Source organism: Triticum aestivum, chromosome 5D (assembly GCF_018294505.1).
Source record: "Triticum aestivum cultivar Chinese Spring chromosome 5D, IWGSC CS RefSeq v2.1, whole genome shotgun sequence".
NCBI lineage: Eukaryota > Viridiplantae > Streptophyta > Magnoliopsida > Poales > Poaceae > Triticum > Triticum aestivum.
In genome coordinates this window covers 524016783-524027647 of record NC_057808.1, presented here as the reverse complement: position 1 = coordinate 524027647, position 10865 = coordinate 524016783, and positions in this window count along the sequence as shown.

Genomic DNA, 10865 nt, shown 5'->3' with positions numbered 1-10865 from the left:
CGGTGGTGGAGCCGAGGCCGGATCGTGCTGAGCTGTGGGGAGGGAGAGTGGCTATTGATTCGTTCGGGCCAGTGACAGTGAGCACTTGGAAGTCGGAAGCTCATCATCTCATCTCATGATTCGATAAGGCAGCAACTGGCCTAGCAATAGCGAGTGGGTTGGGCGAGGCTCCAACCCCAACCCCAACCAAACATTTATTAGCGAGCCACAAATGCAGATGAGATTTGCTCTCTTCCATCTCCCCGAGTGCATTACATGTGTACGGCCGTCACTCATCAGCAGAGGCAACACGCGACACAAGCGCGCACTGCTGCCGCCCTAAACTTATCGGTTATCAAATTCAGGTGTCGCTTAATCGTGCAGCTAAGCTCGATCTGCACTACTAAGTGTCAGGTTTTCCCTTTTTTGACAACCACCACTCAATGCCAGGTTGGTTTCGTATATGTGCTGCTAACTCATGGCGCTACGTGTGCAGACGCGTGTTGTGGAGCTGAAGCTAGGTCAACTAGATCCTTGGTGTTGTTATTTCTGGCTTAGTCTGCCTTAAACTGTGCTTCACCTTTCCCTTTTTGCCATGGCACGCTCTACGTCTGCCTGCCATGTGCGGAGTCAAACGCTTCTTAAACTCCTCTTGCGACCGATCGATGACGCTCCTAATTTATTCAACTACATCCGTTAAAGGAGCAGAGCAGTACTAGTACGCTTGTGCCTAACTGGATGTGGACTGCGGCTTGAAAAATACTCTAATTTTCTTGGCTGCAACAATCAACCCTGCATTTAAATTCGAAACAGACACGAGCAGTACGTGCGTACGGGCTCACCGAGCTTATTAATCTCCTGACCCGGCTAGCTGATTCCCTCCCTAATCAAGCAACAAAGACTGTTGATGAGTGTTGAGTATTGTCACGTACAGTCCTTCGATGCGTCTCACGTGTTCACCCGCTACTTGACGCCAAACGAAAAGGTGTACGTACGTTTTGGCGCTGGCTTGTCACCTTCTCCTTGTCTCTCCGATAAGCCAAGGGGAAATCCAGCCCAGCCCAGCCCAGTCCACTTCTGCCTTTTGCTGGGTGAATCCTACCTGCGTTTGCCTTCACGTGCTCACGATTAACCATCATCATAGATTCAGATGAGCAAGAGCAACGGACATTTTCCAAGCTGCGACGTGAGCAAGACCGCGAGAGGCGCGCGCTGTCGGCCGGCCGGTCGCTACAGCCAGCTCGCCACCGCCGTTTCGTCCCGACGCCTCACGGCCGGAAAGCGACGGCGTCGGCGAGGACGGACGTTTGGTGGGCCACTGTCGTCCGCACAGTAGTTCCCCTATGCAATGCAATGCATGGGTGGATGGATCGGCCCCATCGTCCCCGTCGTCTAGCCTTGCATCGACCGAGATCGCGCTGCCGCCAATAATGGCGTGCCTGCCGGGCCACACTCGGCGCTAGTCCGGCGGTTGGGCTTTACTGCCTTGTCGCCCCCCTCCACCGGCCATCTCTTACATTTGCGGAGAGATTTCATTTCACCGGAGTTCGTTCGTTCCTCCGTGGTTTTACTGTGGGCACTTCGTTCGTTGCTTGCTGCTTGGCCCCGTCCAGAACTGGAAACCAGAAGCGCTCCGACCATCACATTCACGGGAGTATTTTGCCAAAAACTACCACATTTCACGGAAACGTGACAGAAAACTACCACTTTACGATTTTATCCCGAAAACTATCACTTTTTTTATTAATATGTGACTAAAAACTACCATGTGAGTAAATCGACTGATTCAGCCATTTTAAATGCGTTTATGACAGGCCTGGCCCGCATGTAAGTGCTGACATGGCATCGTAAGTCAACACCGTTTGTTTGACCGTTAAGTGCTGACATGGCTCGTCTCCCCTCGCCCGCCGGAGTGGTCACCGGAGTGCAGCCCCTGCACTCCCCACGCCGCAGGCGGCACATGCCTCTCTTGCTCTTCCCCGTCGACTCCAACCACGGGCGGGCACGACCGGGGCGTGGGCAGGGAGCGGGGCGCCCGCGGGCGAGCGCGGCGGGGCCAGGCGGGCGACCATGGGCACGGCCAGGGGCGCGGCGGCCAGGCACGCCAGGGGGGCTCGGCCAGGGGCACGGCGACGGCCGCGCGGCCAGGGCGGCAAGGCCAGGCATGCGGCCACGGGCGCGCGGCCACTGGGCTCGGCTACGGGCGCCCGGCCAGGGGTGCGGCCGCATCTGGAGGAGACGGCGCGACCTGCAGGCGGCGCTCCGGCGCGAGCAGGGCGGCGAGGAGGTCCGGGTGAGGCGGATTCGGGGCGGCGTCTGCCGGATCTGGCGACGACGAGGCTGGACGGTGATGTTGAGGCCTGCCGGCGGCGAGCCCCGGGGCGGCGGCCGCTCGGGGCAAGGCCATGGCGACGGGCGGCGCGGGGTGGTTCGCTGGGCAGCGGGGCTGCGCCAGGGAGGCGAGGCTGCAGGATCTGGTCGCGATGGGGTCGGCGACTGCCGGCAGTGCTCCGGTGACCACTGCGGCGGGCGAGGGAAGACGAGCGGGCGCGCGGGCGTAGAGGTCACTCTTGGGGAACGTAGTAATTTCAAAAAAATTCCTACGCACACGCAAGATCATGGTGATGCATAGCAACGAGAGGGGAGAGTGTTGTCCACGTACCCTCGTAGACCGACAGCGGAAGCGTTATCACAACGCGGTTGATGTAGTCATACGTCTTCACGATCCGACCGATCAAGTACCGAACGCACGGCACCTCCGAGTTCTACACACGTTCAGCTCGATGACGTCCCTCGAACTCCGATCCAGCCGAGTGTTGAGGGAGAGTTTCGTCAGCACGACGGCGTGGTGATGATGATGATGTTCCACCGACGCAGGGCTTCGCCTAAGCTCCGCAACGGTATTATCGAGGTGTAATTTGGTGGAGGGGGCACCGCACACGGCTAAGATCTCAAGGATCAATTGTTGTGTCTATGGGGTGCCCCCTTGCCCCCGTATATAAAGGATGGAGGAGGGGAGGCCGGCCAGCCCCTGGGGCGCGCCAAAAAGTTGGAGTCCTACTAGGACTCCCTAGTCCTAGTAGGATTCCTCCTCCCACATGGAATAGGAAAAGGGGAAGGGAAAAAGAGAAGGAAGGAAGGAGGCGCCCCCCTTCCCTAGTCCAATTCGGACCAGACCAAGGGGAGGGGCGCAGCCACCTTTTGAGGCCTTTCTCTCCTTTCCCGTATGGCCCATTAAGGCCCAATACGAATTCCCGTAACTCTCCGGTACTCCGAAAAATACCCGAATCACTCGGAACCTTTCCGAAATCCGAATATAGTCGTCCAATATATCGATTTTTACGTCTCGACCATTTCGAGACTCCTCGTCATATCCCCGATCCCATCCGGGACTCCGAACTCTTTCGGTACATCAAAACTCAATAAAACTGTCATCGTAACGTTAAGCGTGCGGACCCTACGGGTTCGAGAACTATGTAGACATGACCGAGACACGTCTCCGGTCAATAACCAATACCGGGACCTGGATGCCCATATTGGCTCCCACATATTCTACGAAGATCTTTATCGGTCAGACCGCATAACAACATACGTTGTTCCCTTTGTCACCGGTATGTTACTTGCCCGAGATTTGATCGTCGGTATCTCGATACCTAGTTCAATCTCGTTACCGGCAAGTCTCTTTACTCGTTCCGTAATACATCATCCCGCAACTAACTCATTAGTCACAATGCTTGCAAGGCTTATAGTGATGTGCATTACCGAGTGGGCCCAGAGATACCTCTCCGACAATCGGAGTGACAAATCCTAATCTCGAAATACGCCAACCCAACAAGTACCTTTGGAGACACCTGTAGAGCACCTTTATAATCACCCATTTACGTTGTGACGTTTGGTAGCACACAAAGTGTTCCTCCGGTAAACGGGAGTTGCATAATCTCATAGTCATAGGAACATGTATAAGTCATGAAGAAAGCAATAGCAACATACTAAACGATCGGGTGCTAAGCTAACGGAATGGATCAAGTCAATCACGTCATTCTCCTAATGAGGTGATCCCGTTAATCAAATGACAACTCATGTCTATGGCTAGGAAACATAACCATCTTTGATTAACGAGCTAGTCAAGTAGAGGCATACTAGTGACACTCTTTTTGTCTATGTATTCACACATGTATTATGTTTCCGGTTAATACAATTCTAGCATGAATAATAAACATTTATCATGATATAAGGAAATAAATAATACTTTATTATTGCCTCTAGGGCATATTTCCTTCAGTCACGGGCGTTAACGGCTGGCCACGAGGGCTTCGCCACGCTGGCACCTAAACGGTGGGGTCGGGCAGTCAGATTCGGGTTTAACCCAGGCAAAGCGAGCAGTTTTCACACTTGATAATTTTTTGCCACGGATTAATAAAAAAGTGGTAGTTTTCGGGACAAAATCGTAAAGTGGTAGTTTTCTGTCACGTTTCCGTGAAATGTGGTAGTTTTTAGCTAAATACTCCATTCACGGTCACGTGGGTGCTCCGTGTGTACTCACAGTGAGGCCGGCTCTTTTGGGGGCCAGCATGGCATGGCATAGCAGTGGCCCAGCTACATTTTCGCGCTTGCGGCAACGTTGTGAGAGTTTATTTGTGTCTCGAATTTAATTGACAAGACCGTATAACCAACTGTACTGTACTGGTACTACGGAGTGACTGATTGCGTTACAGATGGTCTGTCATCTTTTTCCTTTTCCCTTTGTTGCCTGTTTTGTCATGGGGATTTGGGAAATTTAAGCTGCGCCAAATCTGTGGATGCGAGATTTTTTTAAAAAACACATGTAACTTTATTGATACTCGTAACAATAAAAAAAACAATCATGGGGTACACTGATTTGGATTTAGGATCCAAGAAAATATATAAAGTAACTCCTGTCACTAAGAATTACAATGAAATCTCTTGTAAACACCTTCTTCGCGGTATCAAACTCTGCTCGAAGAAATACTTCGAAGGCTTCGGTAAAGATGCTGCAATTAGACTGGAGCAACGATGTTGTCATCCTTTCACCCGCACGAACATTGCCAATAATGGTTCTTGAAAGAGCCTTGAGTCGCCCATCTAAACAAATAGGCAGCCTTGATCGATGAACGTACATGGGCCGATGATGATCCCCTAGAAGTGCAGGCCGTCGAATCACTATGTCTGCACCATAGTGTCGATGAAAGATTTCATCTCCACAAAAAATCAAACCAACAAAAAAGTTTGACACAACAACATAAACTCATCAGATTCGAATAATCGAATCTGCTAAAGGACGGAAAACTCTCTAACCTCATGGCACTGCCAAAAGAATGAGATGAAGTTTATTCTCACAAAACTATGATGATCACTAGGCGTTGACGAAGAACATAAAGGTCTTAAAAATCCGAGGTCCCCCCACCTCTCAGCGCCAAGCTAGCAGCTGGAGGCGAGGGGACAAAAATTTCTCAGATGGCGGCGGCGACGGCGGCACGAGAAACCCTAGCTAGACATGGGAGAAACAATCGCAACCATGATGCAAATACTGGATACCCTGGATTTTGCGAGATCCAGCATGATGATCACTGAACTAGGCCGTGAGCGAGCAATAACAAGTGTCATAGTTTTGAACTAACTCCAACTCAAAACTAGGACACTTATTTTGAATAGGAGGGAATACTTTCTCTAGAAACTTACTAAACTTTATTGATCAAAATAAATGTTCATTGGGATACAAACTAGGTCATGAGAAACTTCTAACCACAAGTTACAACCCTGATTGTTGAGTATATTAATTCATTAGAAAACTTAGGATAGACTAGGTATTATTCCAGCTTGTCTTGGACTTCAAGTTAATTATATACTGTTGGGAATCGTAGCATAATTTTAAAATTTTCCTACGCTCACCAAGATGCATCTATGGAGTATACTAGCAACAAGGGGAAAGGAGTGCATCTACATACCCTTGTAGATCGCGAGCGGAAGCGTTCCAATGAACGTGGATGACGGAGTCATACTCGCTGTGATCCAAATCACCGATGACCGAGTGCCGAACGGACGGCACCTCCGCGTTCAACACACGTACGGTGCAGCGACGTCTCCTCCTTCTTGATCCAGCAAGGGGGAAGGAGAGGTTGATGGAGATCCAGCAGCACGACGGCGTGGTGGTGGATGTAGCGGGTCTCGGCAGGGCTTCGCCGAGCTTCTGCGAGAGGGAGAGGTGTTGCAGGGGAGGAGGGAGGCGCCCAAGGCTGAGATGTTGCTGCCCTCCCTCCCCCCCTTTATATAGGCCCCCTGGGAGGGGGGGGGGGGCGCCGGCCAAAACCCATCTAGGGTGGGGGGCGGCGGCCAAGGGGGTGCCTTGCCCCCCAAGGCAAGTGGGAAGCCCCCCCACCCTAGGGTTTGCAACCCTAGGCGCATGGGGGGAGGCCCATGGGGGGGGGCGCCCAGCCCACTAGGGGCTGGTTCCCTTCCCACTTCAGCCCATGGGGCCCTCCGGGATAGGTGGCCCCACCCGGTGGACCCCCGGGACCCTTCCGGTGGTCCCGGTACTGTAACGCCCGGATAATTAAGCTACAGTAATCCCATGCTAATGATGCCACGTCACCTCTGTCACTGTAATTAACCTCGCAATGATTCGAAACCGTTTCAAAATTTAAATTCAAATTAATGTCAATAATAAAAGTTTTCAAAAATTTAAACAAAAATGTTCTGTGGGTGCCAAATATTACAAGGGTAATTATACTAAAGAAAACATATTTTTATAAAATGCCTAAATAAATTAAATTGAAATAAAACAGTAAAGAAAATAAATAAATAAAAAGAAAATACAAAAGAAAAGAGAACAAACAAAGAAAAAAAAGAGAAGAAGAGAACCCCCCCCACTGGACCCTGGCCCAACTGGGCCGCCCCCAGGCCCAGCCGGCCTGGCCCACCTCGCTCGACCGTGCCCTCCCCTTCCCTGTTCCCCCGACCGGGGTCGGAACAGGGGCAGGTCCCCGCCGCACCCCCTCGCCGGCGACGGGGGAGGATAAGGCCGCCCCGACGCCTCGGGCCCCTCTCCCACTCGCCCCCCGCTCACCCTCTCGGCCTCTGCGCCTCTCCCTCTCCCCCCCAGATCCACGCCGCTCCCTCGTTCCCCACCGCAAACGAGCGTCGCCGTCGCCATGGCTGCGCCATAGCCGCGGCCACCGAGCCCCGTTCTCCTCCCCGACGTGTCCACGAGCTCCGCCGCGTCGAGCCCGTCCTCCCCGACCACCTGCTCGAGCCGGGACCCCCCTACATCACCCCCAACGCCGTCGCCTTCTTCCTCGGGTCGCCGCCGTCTTCTTCGACTCCGGCGACTGCTGCTGCTACTAAGCCTCCCACGGGCCTTTCTTGCGCCGCGCGGTGAGCCCCTCATCCTCTCCCCTCGCTCTCCTGGCCTCTTGAGCTCTCGTAGCCGCCGCTCTGCTTGCGCCCGAACGCGTCGCCGCGGAGCTCGCCGCCGGCAAGGCTCCGGTGACCTTTTGGTCACGGGCTCAAGCCCGTTGCACTCCCCACAGCGCGTAGATACTCCCCAGCCCCTCCGTTTGCTCGATAGCACGCCGTAGCTCCGTTTTCGTCGAGCACCCGTGCACGCCGCCACCTCCGCCGCTCGCCGGCGCCGATTCCGGCCAAGTCCGGCGAAGCTACGGCCACCACTGGATGCGGCGCTGCGAGCTCGTTCGAATGAGACTAGCCCCGCTCCTCCCCGAGCCCCGTAGGCGAAATCCGAGCCGCGCCGCCGCGTTTGGCGTCGCCGGCGTTGAGCCGCCGGCCGCGCTGAGCCGCCGGCCGCGCTGAGCTGGCACACCTGGGGCCACCCCCTGGGTCGCTGCCAGTGGGTCCTGGTGGCCCAGTTGACTGGGTTGACCCCAGTCAACTGCTGATTGGGCAGGCCCCAGCCACTGACATGCGGGCCCCGCCGCATAATTAACAAAAAAATGTTTTTATAAATAAAACTAATTAATTAATCTAAATAGGCACTGACAGGTGGGGCCTACCTGCTAATAACCTTGTTTAAGTTAATTATAAAACTCTGTTAGTGCCCTGTCAATGACATGTGGGTCCCACTGGACCCACCTGTCTGGTTTGACTGGTCAGCCGACCTGTTGACCTGCTGACGTCAGCATTACCTCATGCTGACGTCATAATTCATTTTGCTAAATTCAAATAATTCCAGAAATTCAAATAATCTTTGAAAATTCATATCTTTTAAACCGTAACTCGGATGAAAATGTTTTCTACATGAAAGTTGCCCAGAACGACGAGACGAATCCGAATACGCAATCCGTTCGTCCACCACACCTCCCTAACCTATCGAACTAGCAACCTTCCCCCTCCGGTCCGTCTGTCCGAAAACGCAAAACATCGGGAATACCTTCCCGGATGTTCCCCCCTTCGCCGGTACCACCTACTGTCGCGTTAGGACACACCTCGCACTGCTCATTGTCATGTCACGCATCGTCATGTTTATGTTTGCATTGTATTTACTGTTTCTTCCCCTCTTCTCTCCGGTAGACTACGAGACCGACACTGCTGCTGCCCAGTTCGACTACGGAGTTGACGACCCCTCCTACTTGCCAGAGCAACCAGGCAAGCCCCCCCGCTTGATCACCAGATATCGCCTATTCTTCTCTATACTGCTTGCATTAGAGTAGTGTAGCATGTTACTGCTTTCCGATATCCTATCCTGATGCATAGCCTATCCTTGCTACTACTGTTGTTACCTTTACCTGCAATCCTACATGCTTAGTATAGGATGCTAGTTTTCCATCAGTGGCCCTACATTCTTGTCCGTCTGCTGTGCTATACTATCGGGCCGTGCACCTGGGCGGTGATCACGGGTATATACTTATATACTATATACATGACACATGTGATGACTAAAGTCGGGTCGGCTCGTAGGAGTACCCGCGAGTGGATCTTTGTGGCGGAGCGACAGGGCAGGTTGAGACCGCCTAGGTGAGAGGTGGGCCTGGCCCTGGTCGGCGTTCGCGGTTACTTAACACGCTTAACGAGATCTTGGTATTTGATCTGAGTCTGGCCATTTGGTCTATACGCACTAACCATCTACGTGGGAGTAGTTATGGGTATCCCGACGTCGTGGTATCAGCCGAAGCTCTTTTGACGTCAGCAACTGAGTGGCGCGCGCCGCATTGGACCGTAAGCTCGCGCTTGTATTAAGGGGGCTAGGTCTGCTTCCGGCCGCGTACGCAACGTGCAGGTGTGCATAGGGCGATGGGCCCAGACCCCTGCGCGCATAGGTTTAGACCGGCGTGCTGACCTCTCTGTTGAGCCTAGGTGGGGCTGCGACGTGTTGATCTTACGAGGCCGGGCATGACCCAGAAAAGTGTGTCCGGCCAAATGGGATCGAGCCTGTTGGGTTATGTGGTGCACCCCTGCAGGGAAGTTTATCTATTCGAATAGTCGTGTCCCTCGGTAAAAGGACGACCCGGAGTTGTACCTTTACCTTATGACAACTAGAACTGGATACTGAATAAAATACACCCTTCCAAGTGCCAGATACAACCCGGTGATCGCTCTCTAACAGGGCGACGAGGAGGGGATCGCCGGGTAGGATTATGCTATGCGATGCTACTTGGAGGACTTCAATCTACTCTCTTCTACATGCTGTAAGATGGAGATGACCAGAAGCGTAGTCTTCGACAGGACTAGCTATCCCCCTTTTATTCTGGCATTCTGCAGTTCAGTCCACTGATATGCCCCTTTACACATATACCCATGCATATGTAGTGTAGCTCCTTGCTTGCGAGTACTTTGGATGAGTACTCACGGTTGCCTCTCTCCCTCTTTCCCCCCTTTCCTTTCTATCTGGTTGTCGCAACCAGATGTTGGAGTCCAGGAGCCAGACGCCATCGTTGACGACGACACCTACGACACTGGAGGTGCCTACTACTACGTGCAGGCCGCTGACGACGACCAGGAGTAGTTAGGAGGATCCCAGGCAGGAGGCCTGCGCCTCGTTCGATCTGTATCCCAGTTTGTGCTAGCCTTCTTAAGGCAAACTTGTTTAACTTATGTCTGTACTCAGATATTGTTGCTTCCGCTGACTCGTCTGTGATCGAGCACTTGTATTCGAGCCCTCGAGGCCCCTGGCTTGTATTATGATGCTTGTATGACTTATTTATGTTTTAGAGTTGTGTTGTGATATCTTCCCGTGAGTCCTTGATCTTGATCGTACACATTTGCGTGCATGATTAGTGTACGGTCAAAACGGGGGCGTCACAAGTTGGTATCAGAGCCGACTGCCTGTAGGAATCCCCCTTTCCACACTCCTAGGCCGAAGTCGAGTCTAGACATTACAAAAACTTTTACTAACATGGCTGTGTGTCTTATGGGCCCACGTCGCCATTGGGTGGTACTAGGATCTTTTACTCCTCGACCTTTACTCTGGGACTCTGAACTCTATTCTACTCGGGTTAAACGAATTTACTAACTCTAACACTAGGATCCCGTGACCGCATTCACCCCAAAGTTGGATAAGCCATAGTTGTTTCTTAGAATAGTATTTTGAACAATTCACACACTGTCATTTGACTCCTTTGAAACGTCTTTGCTTTCAGATGGAACCCACGAGGCAGGTCGTGCGCCACACGACGGCCATTGGTGCCTCGGGATCACCTGCGGTGCTAGCTGAGATGATGACCTATCTGGGTTATCGCTGGCACCCTGAGTACACCGTCTACGAGGAGTACCAGGACTTTAACCAGGAGCAGTACCGTGCCATCGTCCACCTCTACTCTCGGGAGTACGACTCCACTACTGTGCTGCACACCGCACATGGTGTTGGTGTGACCATCGATATGGCTGTCCACGATGCTGCCTATGCTGCTCTGACA